Here is a 12,907-nt window from a genome sequence, read left to right as displayed (position 1 = left end):
CTAGAGGTGCTAATATCCTTAATGGAATGGAAAGAGGAATGGACTTGCTTCCCTAGGGTGTAGGCATCACACAGGTGGTCTTTATAAAACTTAAGTTTGGGAACACCTCCTAAAGGTTTTTATACTTGCATGACATAATATTCTATGCCACAACCAAGAATCATCAACAATAATTTTTAAACAAAAATATATAACATATTATTTTTTAACTAAAGCATGTAAATATTGTTAATCCGCCTTCCCTGTAAAACAGTGTTGTTATTCAAGCTAATAATACATGTATTTGCCAAAAAATTTATGATGAAACCATTATCGTATAGCTGAATGATGCTTAGCAAGTTATATTTCAATCCATCTACAAGCAAGACATTTTCAATCAAAAGGTTCTGAGAGTTTTCTATTATACCTGCGCCCACCACTTTCCTAGTGGTGTTGTCTCCAAGAGTGACCTTGCCTCCAGCCCTAGCCTCCAGCATAATAAATTGATCGGCATCTCTAGTCATGTGTGATGAGCATCCACTATCTATGTACCACATGCTCTCACGAGGCCTTTTGTGAGAGAAAGCCTACAAAATTATCAAACGTTAGATTTAGGATCCCAAATAGGTTTAGGTCCCTTCTTATAGAAAGAAAAATGCAATACATTTTTGTTATGCTCTGAATCATACAATTTGGGTCTCCTCACCCAACGTTTTCTATGGTGAACAATGCAGGTGTGTGAGATGTGCCCTAGCATGCCACATGAAAAACATCTAACACCAGAAAAATGGTTTACTAATCTATTTGGGTTATTGTGCCTCTTCCTAGGTTTCCAAAATCTTGGTTTTGAATGATTAGAAAACTGTTTAGGTGTGGGTATATTCTTATTTTTCTTAAGTGCATTCAATTCAACTTTAAACCTTGAGTTAGCACATTCTAAAACAACATTATTAACTCTCAAGTAGTGCTCTGTATTCTTAGATTCTTCAATATAAGTTTTGAAATCAGTTTCAAGTGAGGAGTAGGTTGCTTTCAATGAATCATGCTCAACAATCAACTCAGAATGCTTTTTATTCAATTCATCAAACTCATCAAGTAATGCCATGTGATTGCTATTAATTTGAGTGTGGTCTTTATTTAAAATTTTATACTCTTTTTGCAAATTTGAAAATTCTAATTTCAAACTAGCATGAGTTTTGTTAAGTTTCCTATATGATTCATGAATGTTCTCACAAACTTCAAGTAATTGATTATAGGTTGGTTCACATACCTCATCTTGGTCAGATTGACCAAGATAATCACCCATCAAGCACAAGTTTGTTCTGTCTTCTTCAGCTTCAGTCTCAGATGAGTTAGATGTAGAATCTACCCAAACGGCCTTTTAGAACCACTTCTTATCCTTATCTTTTTTGAACATGGGTTTCTCTTCACCCTTCTCCTTGCTTGGGTAATCCTTAAGTATAGGACAATCAGCTTTAACATGTCCAGGATTCCCGCATTCAAAATAGACAACATCAAAAGAACTTTTATAATTTTTACTACTCTTACCTTTCTTCCATTTCTGATGGTGCTTATGATTCTTCCTTAGAAAGCTTTTTAATTCCATAGTGATTAAGGAAACAACATCACTTTTAGACCCAGAAGAATCAGTGTCTGAGTTATTGGCCTTTAGTGCCATAATTTTCTCATTCTTTTGCTCATCTGTAACAAGTTGTCTTTTGTTCACCCCTTGCTCGTAAGAAATAAGTGATCCAAGTTAGTTATCAATAGAAAAAGTATTTAAATACTTAGATTTAGTAATTGCAGTGATCTTTGCATCAAAGAAAGAAGGTAAGCATCTCAAAATTTTATTCACTCTTTCATAGTTAGTTAGCTCTTTGCCAAAGGCATATAATGAGGTGACAATTTGAGTAAACCTAGTAAACATGTCAGAAATTGATTCAGTATGTTTCTTACAAAAAAGTTCATAGTCATGTAATAAAATATTCAACCTAGGTTATTTAACTTTATTGGCTCCTTCATAAGTAATACACAATCTATCCCAAACTTCTTTACCAGTAGCACAAGTTGAACCACACATATAATCTTCAAATTTCAAAGCATAAAAAAAATAGCTCAAGCATTTTGCATTTAGCTGAGCAAAATCCCTATCGTCAAGAGTCTATTTAGTAAAAGAAAGTATAGTAGTAATGCCATTTGTTTTAAGAGATGGAGGTGTATAACATTCCTTAATAAGTATCCATAAACGATCGTCAATGTTTTATAAAAAAGTAGACGGACTTATCCCAAGGCTAACCTAGATGGGGGGGAGGATTGGTATTTTAAAAAATTTCTTTAAGCAAAAGCACAATCACAACCAAAACAAGATTCACCATAAAAATCAAAGTGCATAAATTAAATGCATAAGTAAATAAGAAAGAACACTCCATATTTTATAGTGGTTCAATCAACTTGACCTACATCCACTCCCCGAAGACTCTCCTCCGAGTATTGCACTAAACATAGTGTCTCTCCTTTTGCCCCTATAGAAAGGTGGAGAAGCCCATACAAAAACTCCTTTTCATTGACCCCGGTGAGGCAGAGAACCCAACTTCTTTTGCTTCCTCTTGAAGCGGGCAGAGAATCCAGCTCCTTTTTCTTCCTCCTGAAATAGGTAGAGAACCCAACTCCTTTTACTTCCTCCTGAAGTATGAAGAGAACCTCAATTAGATGCTAAAGTAGACCTCTCTAAAATCCCAAAGGAACTAGAGACGATGACCATAGAAGATGATGATGTATCCTTGCTTGGAGAAACCTTTGTGAAACCTCTCACAATGTTCCCCTCATAAGATCCTCTCTCCCTCTCCCATATTGTCCCTCTCCTCTTAGTTCTTTCAAGTCAAGACAGCAGCAAAAGATTCTTTTTTATGAAAAAGAAGATATCTTTTAAACAAGGGCTCCAAAATAGCCCTAATTAGCAATTAATCGGTAAAGATCATCTAGAACAATAGCATATCATCCTGTATATTTAGTTTAAATTGGTGAATATCATCTAGACAATCACCCTAGATGAATGTCTGGATGATGGAAAAATAACTAGATCATCTAGGATGATTTCACGATCTTTTAGGATGATTAATACAAAATGCCACATATCATCCAGACCATCGCACTGAATGGATGTCTAGATGATGGAAAAATAGCTTGATCGTCCAGGTTGATCCAAGGATAATCTCGGATGATTAGTATAATTCAGTATAGATCATCAAGAGCATCATCCTGAATAGAGCCAGGCTGATTTTTGAACATCCAGAAGAAACTAAGGTCTGTGAACTAATCATGCCGTACAATCCTATGATTGTCTAGGCCGATATGATTGAGCAATGAAACCTTAATTACTTTTCTTAATTACCATATTAATTTAGGCATAATTTTACTGCATCATCAAGGACATTGTCTTTCTGATTCTTTAATCATCAAGGCCGATATGATGTTTGAAAATAAAAGATACCTAAATAGATCTGGTGATTGATTCTTTCTGAATTGAGCCTATCATCCCGACCGATGGAATATCGTCCAAGACAATGCGCTTAATTATAGCTTCCTTAATTTGGATGGCCTAATTAGGGTTTCTATTTTTAACTGATCGTCTAGGATTATTTTGGGATCATCCCGAATGATGTGATGAAAATAGAAAACTCTAATCAAATAGAAAAAAACATTTCTCTCCAAGTGTGTGTGTATGTGTGTGTGCAAGGTTACTTAGCATCAGGACTCATAATATTACAAAGAACTCAAGAAAAGGTAAAAGACACATGTTGAACTTTACAAACTGACTCAGTCCTAATATACCCAATCTTGAGCTTGTTCAATCTCCAGTTTGATCTTGTAGACCTGAAATGTTAGTAGGCAAGGCAATCATAGAAAACATAGAAATGTTTGCTATCATAAAAATTCTATTCCCTAAAATTAGATTCATAACATTCGATATATTTTTATTGGCTAAGGAAGGCTCCATCATCCCTTTGATTAACTCTAAATCAAAGGAAATAGTTCAGCTCTCCCATCATGCTCATCTCAAACTTTCACTCATTATCTTTGAAAATTCATCACATAGATTTTTATTTATGGATCCAAATAATATCATCATTATAAATCTCAATAATTAGTAGATCTTCTCCTGCTTTCTTAAGGAATAAGGTGTTGTCTACACTACCCTTAAGAAAGAATATATCTAGGATGAATGTGTTTAGCCTTTGAAACCAAGCTTTAGGTGCTTACATTAATTAATATAGTGCCTTCTTTATTTTAAATACATGATTAGAAAATTAAGAATTCTCAAAACATGGGGGGTGATCAACATACACATATACTTTAATCATCCAATTTAGAAAGACATTCTTAGCATCCATGTAATACAACTTGGATCCTCTAAAGCAAGCAAAGGCTAATAGCATTATAATGGCTTCTAGTCTTGCTATAGGAGCAAAGGACTCCTCAAAATCAATTCCTTGAATATGATTATACCACTTAACGACTAATCCAACATTATTCCTAACCACTATACAAGAGTCATTCATTTTTTTCTTAAAAACCAACTTAGCTCCTACAACACTTTAGTCCTTAGGTCTTCTAACCACTTCTGATATATCATTCGTAATGAATTGATTTAATTCTTCTAGCAATATGTTGGTAAGTTCTACCATCAAGATGAATGTTGTTTGATTATCTTCCTTTATAAATCTATGCCTAATTTTAACACCTTTAAATGGGTCTCCTAGGATAAGTTCCCTAGGGTGACTGGATAAGTATCTCCATTCTCTAGCAAAAGGCTTTTGAGGTTTTACTCTATCTCCTAGATCAATGGATTCTATCCCTTAGGTAATCTCTACTTCTTCCTCTAACTCAGGCTTAGACATTTTTTTTATTCATTAAACATGCCATTGGTAGACTCTTCTATAACTAAGGTCCTCTTATTAAAAATCCTTTATGCTTTACCTATAGATGAATATCCTAATAAGACTCCATCATCAGATTTGGGATCAAACATCCCTATAGGTGATTTTCTATTAACCAAGACAAATATCTACAACCAATGACATCCAAGTCAGACAGGTTGGATATCCTACCCTTAAGGTGTCATAAGGTGTCTTATTTAACCTAGATTTAACATTAACCCTGTTCAACACATAACAAGTAGTATTTACTACTTCTACTCGTATCAAGGGAGAAAATATTTAGCTAGCATGGCCCTAACATGTTTTTACTAATGTCCTATTCTTCCTCTAAGTTATTCCATTATGCTGAGGGGTTCTAAGGACAAAAAATTTATACTCTATCCCTACCTCATGACAAAAATATCTAGACTATCCAAATTCTCAACTAAGATCATTATGAACGATCGATGTCTCACACCCTAGTTTTTATTGTATTTAGGTGTAGAAGGTTTTAAATAGTTCAATTGATTCTTTCTTCTATTCCAAGAATCAAACCCAGGTGAATCTAGAATAATCATCAATATTTAAAAAATTATATGATTTTCCTCCTAGATTAGATGTACTAATGGGTCCAAACAGATCTGTTGCAAATCTAATTTCAGGGAATATAATTTTGATGATAGCAAATATTTCTATTTTCTATAACTGCCTTGCCTACTAACATTTCAGGTTCACAAGATCAAACTACAAATCTAACCAACTCAAGATTGGGTATATTAGGACTGAGTCAATTTATAATATATGCCAAGTGTCTTTTACCCTTTATTGAGTCCATTGTAACAATGTGGGTTCTGATGCTAAGTAACATTGCACACACACGTACTTGGAGGGAAAATTTTTCTATATGTTTGATTAGTGTTTTCAATTTTGATCTTATCATCCAGGATGATCCAAAAATCATCCTGGCCGATAAGTTAAAAATAGAAATCCTAATTAGGGCATCCAAATTAAGGCAGCCATAATTAAGCGCATCATCCTAGACGATAGTTTCATTGGCTAGGATGATAGGCTCAAATCAGAAAAAAAAATATAGCTGCCAGATCTTTTTAGGAATCTTTTATTTTTGGACATCGTCCATGACATCATCCTTTACTATGTAGTGAAATTATGCCTAAATTAATCCAATAATTAAGGAAAGCAATTAAGGTTTGATTGCTTATGGATGATTGTAGGATCATACGGGACAATCAGTTCAAAAATCTTAGTTCTTTCTAGAAGATCAAAAATTGGCCTGGCTCTATTTAGGGCAATGCTCTGGACGATTTGTAATAAATTGAACAAACCGTTCGGGTCGATCCTTAGATCGGCCTGGATGATTAAGTTATTTTACCATCATCTAGACATCCATTTAGGGCGATATTCTGGATGATATGTGCCATTTTGTATAAATTAACCCGAATGATCGTGAGATCATCCTGGATGATCAAGTTATTTTTCCATCATCCAGACATCCATCTAGGGAGATGGTCTGGATGATATTCATCAAATTTAACTAATCGTGCAATATATCATCCTGGATGATATTTGCTGATTAGTTGCTAATTAAGGCTATTTTAGAGCCCTTTTTTAAAAAAATCTCTTGATTTCTGAAGTGAGAATCTTTTGCTGCTGTCCTGACCTAGGGTAGCCAAGAGGAGAGGGAGAGCAAGGGAGAGAGAGAGAGGATCTTATGAGGGGGAATTTATGAGGGATTTCACAATGGTTGCTCCAAGCAAGGATTCAAGTCGTCTTCTCTGGTCATTATCCCTACTTCTTTTGGGGTTCTAGAGAGGTCTACTTTAGCATCTGATCGAGATTCTCTACCTGCTTCAAGAGTAGGCAAAAGGAGTTGGGTTCTCTGTCTACTTTAGGAGGAAGCAAAAGGAGTTGGGTTCTCTACCTACTTCTTGAGGAAGCAAAAGGAGTTGGATTCTCTGCCTCATCAGGGTTGATGGAAAGGAGCTTTTATATGGGTTTTTTTGCTTTGCTATGGGGGCAAAAAGAGAGACACTTTGTTTAGTACAATTCACGGAGGAGAAGCTCCGGGGTGGACATAGGTCAAGTTGACCGAACCACTATAAAATTTTGGTGTGTTCTTTATTATTGTACTTCCATATTTAATTTTCACACTTTAATTTCTGTAGTGATTGTTTGGTTGTATTTATGATTTTGTTTGAAGAAATTTTTAAAATACCAACACACCCCCCTCTTGTTAGCCTTGGAACTAGTTCATTAGGACTTAACATTCCTGTCAAACTTTTAAGTGGTATCAGAGTGAGATTCAAAAAATCAAGTTTTTGAAAACTTTTGAATTTTTATCAACGACTAACTTTGGTAATTATAATACTGCGGAAGGATATTCTATTACACGACCATCTTTTCTTGATAATATTTCTTTTAATTTTTGGTAATCTCGCATGTCTACATTTTTATAATTGATTGTCTATCACATGTGGATGCTTTTTAAAGAAGGTTATTCACCTCCATCTACTAAAACTAATGGCATTAATACTGTACTTCATTTCATTGATTGGAGGATAGGGATTTAGCTCAAATGAATGCAAAATGTTTGAACAATTTTTTCTCTGCATTGAAATTGGAAGATTATATGCGTGTTTCAACTTGTGCTACTGGGAATTAAATTTTAGATAGATTGTGTATTACTTGTGAAGGAATCAATGAAGTTAAACAATTTATATTGAATATTTTATTGCATTACTATAAACTTTTTCATATGAAACCTACTGAATCAATTTTTGACATATATATTCGGTTTACTCAATTTGTCACTTCATTGCATGCCTTCGGAAGAGAGTTAACTAACTATGAAAGAGTGAATAAAATTTTGAGAAAGAATTATACATGGCAAAAGGAAGAGAGAAGCTCCACAATTCAAGGAAGGATTTGGAAAAGGTTTTGAAGATTTTGGGTGCTAGGATTGGAGATGGTAGAAGGTGGCCGGTCATCCATGGATGACCGGAACATCAATCTATTTTGTCTACCGCGAGTCCAATCATATTGGATTCAAAAGGTAGAGTCTCCTTCAAATGCATCTCCCCTCTCAATTTTCGGGTTTTAGAATCTCCTCTTGTTATCAAAGAGGGAGGCTTGTTGGCTAAACACAAGCTTTTGCCAGATTCTAGTAAAGGGAAAGAGGTAATGTCATTTTCTAACAAGTTACCAAAATCCCCTTTATCTTGTTTTATTTCTGGAGCAAATGACAAGGAAGCTTCTTCTTCAAGGAGCAATTTTGTTGATATCTTGAAGAATGACAAGGTTATTGGCAAGGATAATGTCAATATCAGTAATCCAATTACTTCTTCAAATATTGTGAATTCTAATGTGTGGATAAAAAAACCACACATTAAATTTAATTGGATTAAAAATTAAGATGAGATTGAAGATTCAAATGTTGTTAAACTGGATTTGGATAAACAAAAATCTTATATTCAAGTTTTGAATAAATCACTGGTTGTTAAATTCTTGGGAAAAATGTTCCTTTCTCAAAATGTGCCATTGAATTAAGGAAATAATGGGAGAAATATTGAAGATTTCACTTAACTTTACTTGGCCTAGATTGGCTACTTTGTTCCTTTCATTCTCATAAAGCCATGGAAGAAGTTCTTAATGGTGTTCCATGGTTTGTAGGGGGTTTTGCAGTTGGGTTAAACAAGTGGTCTCCTCACTTTTCTCCTAATTCATTGGAAGGTGTTTCATCTCCGATTTGGGTTCTCCTTCCTCACTTACCCCTACACTGTTGGGATGAGTCCAATATCACTAGAATTTTCTCTAGAATTGGGACCCCGTTACTTTTGGATGGTAACATGTTTAGGTGGGGAAGAAGAGAATTTGCTAGAGCATGCATTCGAGTTAATTTGAACTCTAAACTCCCTACTAGTATTTGGGTAGAAGGGTTGTATGGTAGATGTTTTTAATAGTTTGAATACGAAAATCTATCACTTTGTTTCAAATGTGGGAGAATAGGGCATTTTGATTCAGTTTGTCCTAATGTTGAAGAAATCCCTTCCATCTCAAACCATAATGATAATTTTTATGGTCCTTGGATGCAAGTTAAGTTCAAAAAAAAAAAATAAAAAAAAAAATTCTGTGAGAAATAGTTTTAAAACAAAGGTTTTTTCAGCAAAAAAAACTGGAACGGTTTGTACAAATGGAGATTTTGTTCTTACTGAACAAGAAAAAATTATTCAACCATTGGCAGATGGGAACAAGGTTGAAATGGTGTCCGATCCAAGGAAAATTGTAGGATTGAAAAGCCAAAATGAAGAAGCCGCTGAATTCATGGAAGAAGGTGAAGTGACGGTTATCTAGAATTTGAATTGAATTTATCCCAGCTTGCTTCTTAGAATCCAGTCATTGAATCCAATTTTTTTAAAGCTTTGGCTGATGTGGATAATATGGTGGACGATTTGTTAGAAGAGCCAAGTCAAATTGAAACTAAATTCGGTAAAAATCTGGACATTCAAAATTCAAATGTTGAATGTACAGAAAATGAGCTAGAAGCTGATTATCCGTTATCTGTAATTTCCATTAATAATACAGATGTTAGTTTGATTAATTCAAAGGTTGTTGAGCCGGCTTTCTCTCCAACAAACAAAGCTCTCAAATTCAAAATTCCGTAAGCTTTGGAGGCTGATAAGGAGGAGGAACAGATTTCGGCTATGACTCCTTCAAAGACAGCTAGGATTTCTAAAATAGTTATTAATAATGATGGTTCAAGAGATAGATTTTCAAGAACTATTTCTCCTTCTTCATCAATCTATTTAAAATTCAAAAAAACTACATTAATGAAGAATAAAAGTTCCTCTACTTTGGAACTTGGCTCTTCCTGTTCAAGACACAAGTTAATCAAATAACTTCAAGCACTAGGACCGGTGAAAGAACAAAATAGAAGAGGGAATTCTAATTTCAGATTGAAGAACGACTTCAAAGGTTCTTCTAAAACATCTCAATAATATGATAGCTACTTTATTCAAAGCAATCAGTATAGTGAAGAAATACCAGAGGATTTAACAGCTGTTCAAAGTTTTTTCCTTCCCTCTTACTTCAAGCTACATCAGTGGAAGATTAAAGAGACATCTAAAACATCTATGAATGCTACTCTTAGGTGTTTTAAGTTTGTCCGTGATTTTATGTATTTTTCTTTTGGTTTTCTGTCTTAGTTTTCTTTTTTTATTTTCATATATTTTTTTAAATTTATTATATTTGCTAATGGGATTGTTACTACATCCTATTCTTTAACCGGATGGGAACTCTGGGATGCTAATCAACCCTTGGGTTGTTTCAAACTTTGGTATCCCCTTCATCTCAACGATTTCAAAATAGGAAATAGTGGGTTTCATTTCAAATATAATATGGTTTATTTAAACAAATATGCTGTCAATAAGGATCCTTTTTCTCTCGATCAAGGATCTATCTTTTTTTTTTTTTTACTTCCTAGTTTGTAATAATTTGTTTTTTCTTCCATTTTAATGCAAATTTTGCATTCTCTCTCTCTCTAAAAAAGAAAAAGAATAAATATTGAGATACTTGCCTTCTTCCTTTGATGCTAAGATCATTGCAATTACTGAATCCAAGGAATTAAATACTTATTTTGGTTATAACTTACTTTAATCACTCATTACTTATGAGCAAAGAGTGAAACAAAGATAACTTGATGCAGGTGAGTGAAAGAAGGAGAAAACTATGGAGCTGAAGGTCAACAATACGGACACAGATTCTTCTAAGTCTGAAAGTGATGTTGTTGTCTTAATCATTAGACAATTCAAGACCTTTCTATGAAAGAATCAGAAGCACCATCAGAAATGGAACAAAGGTAAAAGATAGCTAAAACTATAAAAGTTCTTCTGATGTAGTTTATTTTGATTGCAGGAAGCCTGGACATGTCAAAGCTGATTATCCTACACTTAAGGATCACCCAACTAAAGAAAAGGGTGAGGAGAAACCCAAGTACAGGAAGGACAAGAAGCGGTTCTAATGGGTATTTTTGGTAGATTATGCATCTAACTCCTCTAAGACTTAAGCTGAGGAGGAGAAAACAAACTTGTTTCAATTAGTGATCATCTTGGTCAATCTGATCATGTAGAGGTATGTGTACTAACCAATGATCAATAACTTGAAGTTTGTAAAAACATTCATGCATCAGATAGAAAGCTTAATAAATCTCTTGCTACTCTAAAATTGGAATTTTCAAATTTGTATAAAGAGCATAAAATTTTAAGTAAAGATCACACTCAAATTAATAGCAATCACATTTCATTACTTGATGAGTTTGATGAATTGAATAAAAAGCATTCTGAGTGGTTATTAAGCATGATTCATTGAAAGCATCCTATGCTTCACTTGAAATTGATTTTATAACTTATATTAAGAAATCTGAGCATACGAGGCACCATTTGAGAGTTGACAATGCCATTTTAGAAAGTGCTAACTCGAGTTTTAAAGTTGAATTGAATACACATTAGAAAAATAGGACTACACCCACACCTAAACAATTTTTCAGTCATGATCCAAAACCAAAATTTTTGAAACCTAGGAAGAGACACTATAACTCAAACTGATTAGTAAATCCTTTTCTTGTTGTTAGATTTTTTTCATGTGGCATGCTAGGGCACATTTTACACACTTGCACTGTTCACCATAATATATATTGGATGTGGAGATCCAAAATTATGATTCACGGCATAAAACACATTTATCACATTCTTCTTTCTATAAGAAGAGACCCAAACTTATTTGGGTTCCTAAATATGATGTTTAATGATTTTGTAGGCGTGCTCTCACCAAAGATCTCGTGAGAGCTTGTGGTACCTAGAAAACAGATGCTCATGACACATGACTAAAGATGCCGATCAATTTGTTATATTGGAGGCCAGGGCTAGAGGCAAGGTCACTCTTGGAGACAACACCACCAAGAATGTAGTGGGTGGAGGTATAATCAAAAACTCCAAGAACATTTTGATTAAAAATATTTTGTTTGTAGAAAGACCAAATGGACAAAGTGTAGTTGGAACCAAATGGGTCTTTAAGAATAAGATGAATGATTCTGGTGTGGTGATTAGGAATAAGGCAAGCTTGGTAGCTATGGGGTACAATCAAATAGAAGGGAATAATTTTCAGGAGACCTTTGCCACTATAGCTAGATTGGAATCCATTTGAGTGATACTATCCTTTGCCTGTTATAAGGGATTTAAGCTTTACCAAATGGAATTTTTCCTTTTATAAGGGATTTAAGCATTACCAAATGGATGTGAATAGTGCCTTTTTAAACGGGGTAATAAAAGAGGATGTGTTTGTAGAGCAACCCTCAAGTTTTGAGAGTTCTCAATTTCCAAATCATATTTTCAAATTAAAGAAAGCCTTATATGAATTAAAACATGAACCAAGAGCTCAGTATGAGAGGCTTAGCACATTTTTACTAAAGAGAGATTTTGTTAAGGGAAGCGTAGACACCACCCTTTTTCTAAGAAAAGTAAGAGATGAGTTACTCATTGTTCAGATCTATGTTGATGATATACTGTTAGGATCTTCTGATAAAAAGCTATATGATGATTTTTTCTAAAACAATGAGAAAGGAGTTTAAGATGAGTATGATGGGAAAGTTGTCCTACTCTTTTGGGGTTTAACATAAGGCAATTGGATGATGGAACCTTTATAAATCAATCAAAGTACATTAAGGACATCATAAAAAAATATGAAATGGATAAAGATAAGCCAATATATACTACCATGATTTCTAATATTCAGTTGGATAAGGACTCAAATGAAAAATTTGTTGATCGAAAGAAATATAGAGGAATAATTTGATCTTTACTTTACTTGACTACTAGCCGCCTGATAAAATATTTATTGTTTGACTATGTGCTAGATTTTAAGTTGATCCTAAAGAATCCACCTCATTGCTGTTAATAGAATTCTTAGATATTTTTTGAGGACCCAAAACTTAGGGATTTGGT

Source organism: Dendrobium catenatum, unplaced genomic scaffold (genome assembly GCF_001605985.2).
Source record: "Dendrobium catenatum unplaced genomic scaffold, ASM160598v2 original_scaffold_109250, whole genome shotgun sequence".
Taxonomy (NCBI): domain Eukaryota; kingdom Viridiplantae; phylum Streptophyta; class Magnoliopsida; order Asparagales; family Orchidaceae; genus Dendrobium; species Dendrobium catenatum.
This window is presented reverse-complemented; position numbering follows the sequence as displayed.